Below are 12,457 nucleotides of genomic sequence, written 5' to 3'. Positions count from 1 at the left end.
GAACGCCTCAAATCTGATCTGCCTGTTTACATGAGTCTCATTGTCACATATCCGATTTATATCAGATTTATTTCAACATATAAAGGAGGGCTGAAAATGATCTCTGAATATCCAAATAAATGCATTTTTTCCTGGTCATAGAACAGATCCGATCTGTCCCACATATGAGCACAAATTTGGAAGTGGATCACATTTAACTGGCAGTGTATATGGGGCCTTAATTTCACTTTAATTTCAATTTCTCTTGGTTAGGTTTAAGAATAAGTAGGGTTATTTTATGGTTGTAGCACCATTATTGAACCTCATACGTTTCATGAGATGTGATTGTAGATCTGTAGTTAATAAAATGTTCTTCAGAAAGACTGCCTCCCTGTCCCTGTATTCCCTACCCTTAAATCCTATAAAAAAAAATTAAAATCCATTCAGAATTTTAATATTCTGAATACGGTTAAGCTCAACTGTTGACCCAGATTACTGTGCAAAACGGGAAAAGGTCAAACTGTTATCTGAACGTCCAGGGTTGTTTCTCTACATCACAGTTTTAATTGTTCTTGATTTAAGGATTACGTCTCCAAAACCGCCGGACTGCGTGCGTAATTTTTTTGATATTAACTTTGCCACACAAAGAACACGTGAAGGATTACGTCAATTCAAGCAATTACCGCTTGGCTTACAGTTGACTACACACAGTGTCTCCGAGTTTACTTGCTATATTGATTTCCAAGCTAATGTTCACTGGAGGGAAATCCCAGGATACAGCCATAATCTTCCAGCCAAATTTCTTTTTCATTGAGGCTCTGCCAGAGACTGTCTGATTCACTTGGTCTGTGGTTTTGTAGACTTTGTAGGTTATTTTAAGTTTTACAAAAAAACGCATTACTGTGCATTAACTGCTATTTCATGCACGCCTGAGGAATCATTAACTAAAGGATTTTTTCAGTCTTATTAGAGTGGAAATTTGAGGTCAAATGGCAAGCGTCTTCTCCAATCCCGACGGAGTGCAGCGATTTTTACACAATGTCATTTCAATTACATTTATCCTTATAGCTTAAGTGTCTACACACACCCTTCTGCTGTTCCAGAGGATTCTCATGCGAAGTGAGCTTTTCTAACAGTTCTGTCACGTAATACTCTGACACCCTCACAAATATTCACTTTCATTGGTATGCTAGATGCAATCTCAGCAGCATCCTTTTGAGAAAACCTCCCACCTGCTTAAGGAGAATGATGACACATTAGGAGACGTGTTCTGTTAAATAATTCATGTTATTAATAATGGAAACTACAGACATATCAGTGGATGAGAAATATGGTTTCTGCGCAGTAATTTTATGAGGCTGTAACATATTGCCATATTGCTGCCTTTCCACATTTTCTAGCTTTGGACTTGAAATTAGCTGTGCGTGATGCATGGATAATTTAAACCCTGTCCAACCAAACCAGATAAATTTAATCTAATTTGATTGTCCAAGTGGTGTTTCAAAGCTGCTGATATTTAGTAACAATCAGTAATACAATACAATACAATACAATATATTAGGGAAGCACCGATATGGATTTTTTTGGCCGATATAGAGAACCGATAAGTGTTTAACAACTTCAAGGCCGATAGCCGATATGTATAGGCCGATTATTATAAATATTTCAAAATGTCATTTTTATACAGCAAACTTTATAAAAAAATTTAACTGCTCTTATGAACTGAAAAGTCTATACTCAAAGCAAAAAAAGCTATTATTTCAAAATTGCAAGTTGATTATATAGACCTCATGATTTCCGCTACATTCATTCTTCCATGGTGGGGTGACATATCAAAATTAAACCTGCCATGGCTACATTACAGATTCTCATTCAAAACATTTAATTTTTTTAATAGCGGGTAATAATCGCACTAAACGTATTAAAGGGTAAGTGAATTATAACAGCGAATACTTTTGTTACCGTAGTAGTGCTGTGCGTCATTTGTTTAACCCTTGCTTACTGACTGACAGGTGCGTGATGCTTGAGGTCAGCAAACAAGACATATAGCGGTTTCACTTTACTTCAGGACAAGGACGCATTAATATCGCTCTGTAGGTCTATTAGAGACATTCATAAATATTCCTAGCAAATCTAATAAATGTTGGAGACATACTCGTTACATAAACGCACTAAAAATCGCACTTCAGCAGTGTTTATTTAAAGAGCGCACAAGCAGATCTGCGCGCTCTTGAAGCAACTTATATTTGCGGGGGCGTGCAAGAAGTTGTGCGCGAGCAGAGGAAATCGGCGCGCAAGCAAAGAGATCAGCATGCTGTAGGCTATTTTATAAATGCAATCTCGACTTCCAATACTGCACTCATGACATGTCATTGAAACAACGCCACATGTAGTTGGTAGATGTGTAAAAAAAAAAAAAAAAAAAAAGGCTTGCCGACACAGCTGGAAAAAGATTTGCCCTCAGAGACAGATTTAGATACAAACCTGAGCTTTGAGTAGTTGACTATGACAAACACAGAGTATAATATAAAGAGAGTCTGTGGTGGCGAGTTGAGGGCGCACCTCACCCCATGCTGCGATGAAGGCTGTCAGATCACTTTGTGTGTGTGTGTGTGTGAGTGTGTGTGTGTGTGTGTGTGTGTGTGGTGACAGCTCTCAAGCGCGCTCGTTATAATTTATGAATATTCCGATTAAATGTAATACAATCTTACATCAACAACACATGGCAAGCAATGCGTTGATAACAAATAATCATATTAGATCACAAACAACCCAACAAGTTGCTATAATTTATGAATATTCCGATCAAACGTAATACAATCTTACATCAACAACACATGGCAAGCAACGCGTTGATAACAAATCATTATATTAGATTACAAACAACCCAATGAGTTGTTTAGTACGTGTGCATCGCTGCTATTATGTTTACACATAATTTTCCTGAGGTACATAAGGAACAACAATAAGGAACATGGTAGGTTACTGAGAAATAAACCCACAGCAATACCACATGAAGAAAGGACAGACTTTGAATCAATAAACAATGTGAGGAGAGCTCCATTATAGTGCACTGGACAAGTCTGAACATGTTCCGCCCAAGCATGCTCGAGGCAGGCAGGTCTGTACAATTACTTAAATTATGGGCTTAAAGATATCGGCCTAATTTAGACATCGGATCGATACTCATAAAAATAGCATTTATCACCGATAACGATATGGTCGCCGATATATCATGCATCCCTACAATATAGTTATTCATTTTTAAATCAACATGGATTGCATTCTGGGTAATGAAATGTTTCTTCATGAAAAGATGGATGAAGAGATGGACAGACAGGAGGACAGTCCAATGAAAAGATAAAGAGCTGGATGAATGTTTGAGTAAATATACAGTTTGATTAATGAATGGACAGGTGGATGAACAGATGGACTTATGGATGGATGGAAGAACAGAGTTTGGTGAATGAATAGATAGATCAACTTGTATATGGAGAGATCAAAACACGGAGGTACAAATAGACTGACAGATGGAAGAATGAACAGACTAATTGATGAATGAATGGATGGACGGAAGAATGAACAGATTGATGTATGGGTGGAAAGATGAACAGACAGATGGATGGAAAGACAAACAGTTTGGTGAATGAACAGATGGATCAACACATAGATGGAGATCAAAATGAATAAACGGATGGACGGAAGGATGTTCAGATTGACTGATGTATGGACAGATAGATGGAAAGACAAACAGTTTGGTGAATAGAAGGACCAAGGAATAGATAAAGATCAAAAAAGGAGGTACAAATGTACTGACTGATGGATTGATGAATGAACAGACTGACTGATGAATGAATGGATGGACAGATGGATGAACAGATTGATCAATGTATGGGCGGATGGATGGAAAGATACAGTTTGGTGAATAAATCAACCAATAGATGGAAAGATAAAAAAGATGGAGGAACAAATAGGCTGACTAATGAATGGATGAATGTACAGACTGATTGATGAATAAATGGATGAAGAGAAGGATGAACAGAATGACTGATGTGTGGACATACAGATGGAAAGAACAGTTTGGTGAACGAATAGATGGATAGATCAAAAAAGATGGAGGAACAAATGGACTGACTGACGGATGAATGAATGAATGAATGAACAGACTGAATGATGAACAGGTTGACTGATGTATGGAGGAAAAGATGAACAGACAGATGGAAGAAAAGAAACAGTTTGGTGAATGAATGAATCGATCAATGAATAGATATAGATAAAAAAAGATGGAAGTACAAATAAACTGACGAAGAGATAAATGAACAGACTGAATGATGAATGAATGAATGGAAGGATGAACAGATTGATCAATGTATGTATGGATGGATAGACTGACAGACGGATGGAAAGACAAATAGTTTGGTGAATGAATCAAGCAATAGATGGAAAGATAAAGATGGAGGAACAAATGGGCTGACTGATAAATGGATCAATGTACAGACTGATTGATAAATAAATGGATGGACAGAAGAATGAACAGATTGATGTATGGATGGATAGACAGATGGGAAGTCGAACAGTTTGGTGAATGAATAGATGGATCATCGAATAGATGGAGAGATAAAAAAAATGGAGGAACAAATGGACTGACGGATGGATGAATGTACAGACTGACTGATAAACAGATTGGCCGATGTATGGAAGGAAAGATGAACAGACAGATGGAAGGAAAGAAACAGTTTGGTGAACGAATGGATGGATGAATGAAAAGATAGAGAGATCGAAATGATGGAGGTACAAATAGACTGACGAAAAGATAAATGGACAGACTGATTGATGAACGAATGGACGAACAAATTGACGGTTGTATGGATGGAAGAACAGTTTGGTGAATGAATAGATGGATCAACTAATAGGTGGAGAGATAAAAAAAGAGATGGAGGTACAAATGGAATGACTGATGGATGAATGAATGAACAAACTGATTGATAAATTAATGGATGTACAGATGGATGAACAGATTGACTGAAGTATGATTGATGGAAAGACGGACAATTTGGTGAATGAATGGACCAACGAATAGATAGAGGGATCAAAAAAGATGAACAAATGGACTGACTGATAGACGAACAAATGGATGGATGTACAGACTGATTGATGAATGAATAGACAGATGGATGAACAGATTGACTGATGGATGGATGAATGAATGAACAAACTGATGAATGAATAGATGGACAGAAGGATGAACAGATTGACTGATGTATGGATGGATCGATGGACAGACGGATGGAAAGAAACAGTTTGGTAAATAAATGGGTGAACCAATGGATGGAGAAACAAATGGACTGACTGATGGATGGACAGACAGATTAATGAATGAACAGAAGGATGGATGAACAGACAAACAGATGGACTGAATGGAAAGATGAACAGATGGATTTATGAGATGAATACAAATGTATCTATCCATTATTTTGTCCATCCATCAATCATTAAACATTCATTGTTCAATTTTATTAGCCTAGACAATATTCACTGCGTCTATACAGTGGCTTTATACTTGAAGCCAATTCATTTCAATTGTCATTTCTAAAAGATACACTTAAATTACAGTCCTTTATCCTGTGATTTACTATACCGTTATTTAGATGCTAATTAAGTACACTTGAAATATAGCAATGAGTATTTTCTTCAGTTAGAAATGTCAAATGCAAAATGAACCAGAATGAAAGAACAGTGACTTTTGCTCTAGTATTTTGAGTGCGGAATTAAGCCAATGACGTACAAGCATTTCTCAGCATGGCTCCGGGCAAACAGCCCGATAGATCCCTTTTCGGCAGCAAATATAGATTCCTGCGCCCCCATTCCATGTTCTTCCTTCACTCCTGCCGAGCGAAAACTCATCCGGGATTTTGCTAACAACAAAAAAACTTGCACAGGATGTCTCACGGCGCATACAAGCTGACTAAGATTCAGCACCGAAGGCCAACTTACAGCTGGGGTAAGAATCCCACCGCAGTCACGCCAGACCTGTTTGGCATTCAGCGAAGGAGGAGAGACGTATTAGTCACAAAGAGGCTCAGAGGGAGCCGTTCTTACACATTCTGATCACTGTCCACCCCAACGGCCCTGAAAAAGCCAAACCCAGGATTTATACATTTCTCTTAGATCGCCATAAATTCTTAACACCAACACAAATACGTCCATGGGGAATAAGCAAGGTTACTGCAGATGAAATAAGTCGAAGATTCAGCAGGGGTTTCAAACAGCAGAAAAAATAATAATAATGAGATGAAGACCAGCTCTGGGCTTCTTTTTGTCAGCGGTAAGTTAACCTGAGCTTGTACTTTAAGGTGTGATGCTCAGAGAAGGTGCCATAGAGATGTCTTTATGGTTGCAGACACTCAGAACACACAAAAATACAGCACACAAGGTTATTTATAAGTTTTTGACCAGTATGTAATGTAGTCACTTTGGTTTATTATGCATTTCCACATCCAAGAAATTGAGAGGCTTATATTCGGAGGCTGCTTCAGAAAAGATACTAAGATTTTTTTTATTACATTTTTAACTTTTGCATTTCTCAACAAAGCAGCAATGACTTTATAAATTTCTTCACATGCAAGATTAATGATATCAGAGATAAAATAAGCACCATCAATTGGTCTCCTACAACATTGTCCCAATTAAAGCACTGTAGGCGAGGAAGAACTGTCTAAATTAGTGAATTACTCCAAATCAACAACGTCTATGTTAGATCTTATACTGACCAAATTATTAAAACAGTTGTTTTCAGAAGTTTTTGACCTCATTCTTAACATTTTGAATACATGCCTGATTTTGGAATATGTGCCTAAAACTTTTAACTAGCTTAACCAGCTGTCATTAAGCCTCTTGTTAAAAAAAAAAAAACACAGCTAGATCCCAAAGAACTAGTAAATTACAGACCCGTTTCAAACCTGCCTTTTCTATCAAAGATACTAGAAAAAGTTTTAGCTTCAAACTACACTGAACTGATCTATAACTGGACTCAAGCTGTTGCAATTTACTAGAACGTCTATGTTAAGCTGCTTTGACGCAATCAACATTGTAAAAGCGCTATAAAAACTCAAATAAATTGAATCTCTCTCTTAAAATAATTTATTTTTGTAAGGTTGCATCATAAGGAAAAATTAGGATATCACAAAGATGCATTTTAGATCAATCTGGGTTGTCAGAATATGGCACCTGCTTTAATATTTTGTCAAATAGCGTATAAATCATGCATATAAGTGCGATTAAGTACACAAATAGTGACGAAAATGTACTTGAGTGTAATGGGATTATACATCTCCACATACTAGAGGGCTCTAAGAGGCTTACTGGTTTAACGCAGACGTTTTGCAAACAGAACAGACCTCCAAAGTATATATTTTTTCTAATATAGGCATTTTCTGACAGGGACGAGAGCTCATTACTTTAGTCTCTCGGGTTAGATTAAAATGGTGACCTTTGTGATGACTCTTATCAAAGGCATTAAACATCAATTATTCAAATGAATTACTTCACTTCCCCTCCAAATCTTACTCATTCGGACAACGTCATGAAACTTTTAGGAGTTGCATGCATGAAATATTTACAGCGAAGCCATCACTCATTCTATAATGAATAAGCACACCTTGGCATTGACACATTTACTCTTGGAGTACGAAGAGAGAAAGCAGGCAAGTTGTGTCCTTGACAGGACATCTGAACACTCTTGTACTGCTACAAACCACTGCAGTTAGACAAATTCTGCAAGGATTGAGCCTGTCATGATGAATATTTTTGTTGTGCATTATATTGTCACAGAAATTACTGATATTTTGGTCATTTTACTATAATTATTATAATATTATAATTTTATGATGCTAGTTATGTAATAATTACAACAAATTGGCATAAACACTTTCAAGGGATAAACACTACATCTATAAGGTTATAGATTCTGTAATTTGATGTCATATTATAAGCTTAGACAATGGTGACGTAGATTGTAAAGTTTTCTAAAAATGGCTTAAAAGGTATTTTTGAATGTGTGCCATCACATTTATGAAAGCAGACTGCTACTTTGAAACATGCCTAATTTGGACAACTTCTACCAAATTGTCTGTATATTTCAGGAAAATGTAAAATTTCACGTTTTATTTACTTGTCAGTAACCATTGAAAAAGAGATCAAGTGTTCCCTGAGCTTTTAGAGCCCTCTAACAGAGATTTGATGATATGACAGAGGCTCCTGAATCAGTAAAAATGTTGCTGTTATTAATTTTTATGTAAACACTACAAATAATATACATTCAGCCACTAAAATGATTGAGGTCATGTCCATATATTGCTCGATACGTTGAAATATTGATCATTGCGTAAGGTCTAGCAAGGATGCACTCAAAAACTTCAATTTACAACATCCAAACATGCAAGTAGAACTGATTTACAATTTCTAAATGAAATAAAAAGTAAAACAGAACAACATGCAATAAAATGACAGGCAAAACAATGCATGGATGGACAGAGCCATAGATAAACAGACCAATAAATAGACGGATAGATAGGCAGAATGAAAGAAAGGATGATTGATAGATGGATGAGTGGATAGTCAGAACAATAGAAATATAGAACGATAGATATATAGAGCAATAGCTTGATCGAAAGATACTTAGATAAAACGATAGCTAGATCAAACGATAGACAGATAGTAGGATATAAAAAATGATGGAACAAACAATATAACAAATGAACAATAGAATGAATGAAGAAATTATAAGACTAATGATAGAACAAGAGAACTATAGAACAAACAATTGAACAAACGACAAAGAATGAATGAACGATAAAATGAACAAATGATAGAATTAACAAGCGATATATAAATAGAACAAATGATGGATGGATGGGTGGATGGATGGATAAAACAAAATGAACTACAGATGAATAGAACAAACAATAGATAGATTGATATATAAAATATATAGAGCGATAATAGAAGGAACAAACAATGGAACAAATGATAGAACAAATGATAGAATGAGCAAACGATAGAACAAACAAATGAACAATAGATAAAATGAATAAAAAAATGAACAAAAGATAGAATTAACAAAAGTTAGAATAAACGATATGATCAAACAAACAAATGGACATAAGATATAATGAACGAACGATAGAATGAACAAACAAACAATAGACTGAACGAACAATAGAATTAATGAATGATAGAATGAACAAACGTTAGAATGAACGAACGAGAGAACGAATGATAGAACAAAGCGAACGATAGACCAAACAAGTGAACAAAGTTAAAACGAACGAAAAAACAAACGAACAAATGATAGGGCAAATGATAGGACGAACGAACAAATGATAGAAAGAACAAACAATAAAATAAACAAACAATATAATTAAAGACAAATAAAATGAACAAACAATGGAAGAATGATAGAATGAACTTTAGAATGAGCAAACAATAGAACAAACAAATGAAATAGGTAGAACGAATAAAAGAACAAACAAACAATAGAATGAACAAACAATAGATAGATAGACAGACAGACAGACAGACAGACAGACAGACAGACAGACAGACAGACAGACAGACAGACAGACAGACAGACATCAATCGATAAATAGACCAACTGACAGAATATAGCTTTAGGTTTAAGTCAGGTTTTTTGTCATGATGGCACCATATAGACAGAATAGTTTTAGGTCTAGTTTTAAGCCAGACTTTTTGCCTATTTTTAGATCCACAGCTGTCACACATTACCCTGCTGACTCTCCAGTGCTTTACGTCACTGCAATCCACCTTTCCTTTCACAACATACCAGTCCCAGCAGCAGCTTGACGTGACCCTTTCCGCAGGGATGGACCACAGTCATTTTGTACATTTTGAAGACCATGAGAGCAGACAAGAGTCATCATTCATGATGTTTGTTTGGCCCTTGCTAAAAGAGTCGCTGTACTTCAGTCTCTGAGAAAACAGCTCCTACCTGAACACCTATAGACTGTCTGGACGAATGGATGGACGCCACGACTGCCCCATGACCTCTCCGGTTGTCATGGTTATTCACAAACACCAGGGCTGTGTCACAGGGCATCAGTTTCCAGCACTCTCCCCTGGACCTGAAACAAAAAATGAAATTGCATTTGGAAAAAAAAAAACTTTCAAAAGCCACATAAATGGTAAAAACAAACAGTTATGTAGCTGTTGTTATTTATTATTATTTTTTGAATGAATCATATAAATAAAAAATATTCTATGCTAAAAGTACCTTTCGATCTTGATCGTACCCTGTTTTGTGCAATATTGCAACAATAATAAAAATTAAAATAAAACATTATGTAGAGAAATGGGTCTATATTATTATATGGAACATGGAAAAGCTGATTTCTTGATCCATCTTCATCATATTAGCCATAACAATTAGTGATCAAGTCATTTTTAAATAAAATTGTATAATAATTTAATGCTTAAATCTTTCCAGATGAAAGAAAAGGCTTTGGAAAAAAAAAACGTGTTAATCTATGGAGACATATTAAAATTCTAAATCTGAATTAATTATTTCTGTGACATAGCTTTTGGGTTCTCTATGTCCCTAATAAAGTTACTTTAACAAATAGATTACAAATGACTGATTACTACTGGGAAATCTGATTACATTACTAATTACTTCACATAAAAAAGTAATCCGATTATTAATTATTATATTTTGAAGTTACTTTTAAAACATATAAAATTAACTTATTAAAATCCAAAACAAACCGCCGCTCTTTCGGTAATTTAAAACATCATAATGGGTTGATCACAGCAGCTTCACATATTCAAGACTTAACTTAAAATTCTCCCATCATTCACTTTATTTTTTTTATAAACACAAAATTTTATATCTATAGTATGACATGGCACTGCAGTGTTTAGGTGTTCTGTGTTTGTCTGAGATAATTAGTCAACCTGAATGTGTATATACCATGAATACGTATGCCATGAATAAGTATGAATACATGATTGGTCACGTGACCCGTGTTTTTGAGTTGTCATTGAATGCCTTCTATTCAAGTGCTTGAACAAGTTGCTGGTTGAGTAAAGAGCAGTTAAAAAGTTCTTTAGAGACTGGACATAGACTGCGTTTTAGTTTTTACACTCAATTAAATCGAAGTAATTTTTTGAAGCAGCCACTCTCTACAGCAGAGGTGCCCAAACTCAGTCCTAGTGGGCAATGACATCCTGCGGTTTAGTTTCAACCCAATCAGAAGCACCCAGCTAATAAAAGCTCTAACTAAACTTTCTAGAAACATCCATGTAGGTGTGTTGAGGGAAGTTTAGCTAAAATCTAAAATCTGCAGGACACAAGCCCTCCAGGAATGAGTTTGGATAGCCCTGCTATACAGCAACCATTTTTGCTTGTGTATCACAATTACATTGACTTTAATAACTGCAATCAAATTGCACAAATTTAATTAGTTACATTACTATGTTCCCCAACAACGAATTTAGAATACAGTAACATGCTGTGAAATACGTCAAGACCAACTCTGCCAGGGAATACACTGCAACATGTAGGTATAAACGCATATTGCATCATAAGGAACCATTAATCTGGCTCCAACCTAATTGTATTTTGAATTGCTCCAAGAAAAATTGCTGCTGTTGTTAACAAGTAAATTTAGGGAGCAGGTTAGATGTGAAAATTGCACAATCATAAAATTCTCAATCCAGTTGATTAAATACAGTAAGGAACTTAATTAAAAGTACTACAAAAATGTATTGACAGAACAAATCAACCCAGTTCCCTTTTATAACAAATAGGCTACAATATAATAAAATATCAAACTATAGAAGATTATAAATATGAAATATAAAAATTTAATTATTAGGCCTACATTACTTATGTTGACAATGCCAAAAACAAGCGTACATTGCACCCACATGTAACGTGGCATTTAGAAACACACCCATACACTGCACTACCAACAAACTCTAAATTCTGATAAATAAAAAAACATGAACATTTGCATGTCTATACAAGTACGTATTTTAATTGCTCATATAATTACTAGTCACCTTATATCCATCTAGAAGTCATCAAATCATTTGTAGTCCAATTCAACAGATGTCGTGACGTTTATTCAAACAAATGCAGAGCCAAAAGACAAAAACCAATGATTTACAAATTGTCTCATACTGTAGCCACTTTACTTTGTCCATTTCCACCAACTTTGACACTTCTAAGCCAAACGCTCGCAAAGAAGAGAGCATTTATTGATGCGCCAATTATTCAATCAAATCAGGGAAACATAATGACAGGTGTGCAGTACTTTATTGACAGCTAAATCAGCCAATCAGAACGGCAGCTAACGTGACAGGAGCGGGCGCAATGACAGGCTATGAGCAAACGTTTATTATGAACGCTCAAGTAGGTTTAAAAGTAGCTTTGTGTTCAGAAGTAGGCTTTGCAATGTGA

The 12,457-nt window shown here is 35.6% G+C and overlaps 1 long non-coding RNA gene across 2 annotated transcripts in view; it reads right to left on the bottom strand.

The window, feature by feature from the left end:
- LOC141380727 (uncharacterized) overlaps window positions 1-12,228 on the bottom strand; it is a 143,058-nt gene extending 130,830 nt beyond the window's left edge. For both annotated transcript variants that reach the window (XR_012399456.1, XR_012399455.1), the window contains exons 1-2: window positions 12,058-12,228; window positions 9,986-10,118 (exon numbers count right to left, since the gene is read on the bottom strand). This is a non-coding gene — a long non-coding RNA (uncharacterized lncRNA). The remainder of the gene's footprint in view (window positions 1-9,985; window positions 10,119-12,057) is intronic.
- Between the last annotated feature and the right edge of the window lie 229 nt (window positions 12,229-12,457).

This window comes from Danio rerio, chromosome 24 (genome assembly GCF_049306965.1).
Source record: "Danio rerio strain Tuebingen ecotype United States chromosome 24, GRCz12tu, whole genome shotgun sequence".
NCBI lineage: Eukaryota > Metazoa > Chordata > Actinopteri > Cypriniformes > Danionidae > Danio > Danio rerio.
The sequence above is the reverse complement of the archived record's forward strand: the minus strand, read 5'-3'. Positions and strand labels throughout refer to the sequence as shown.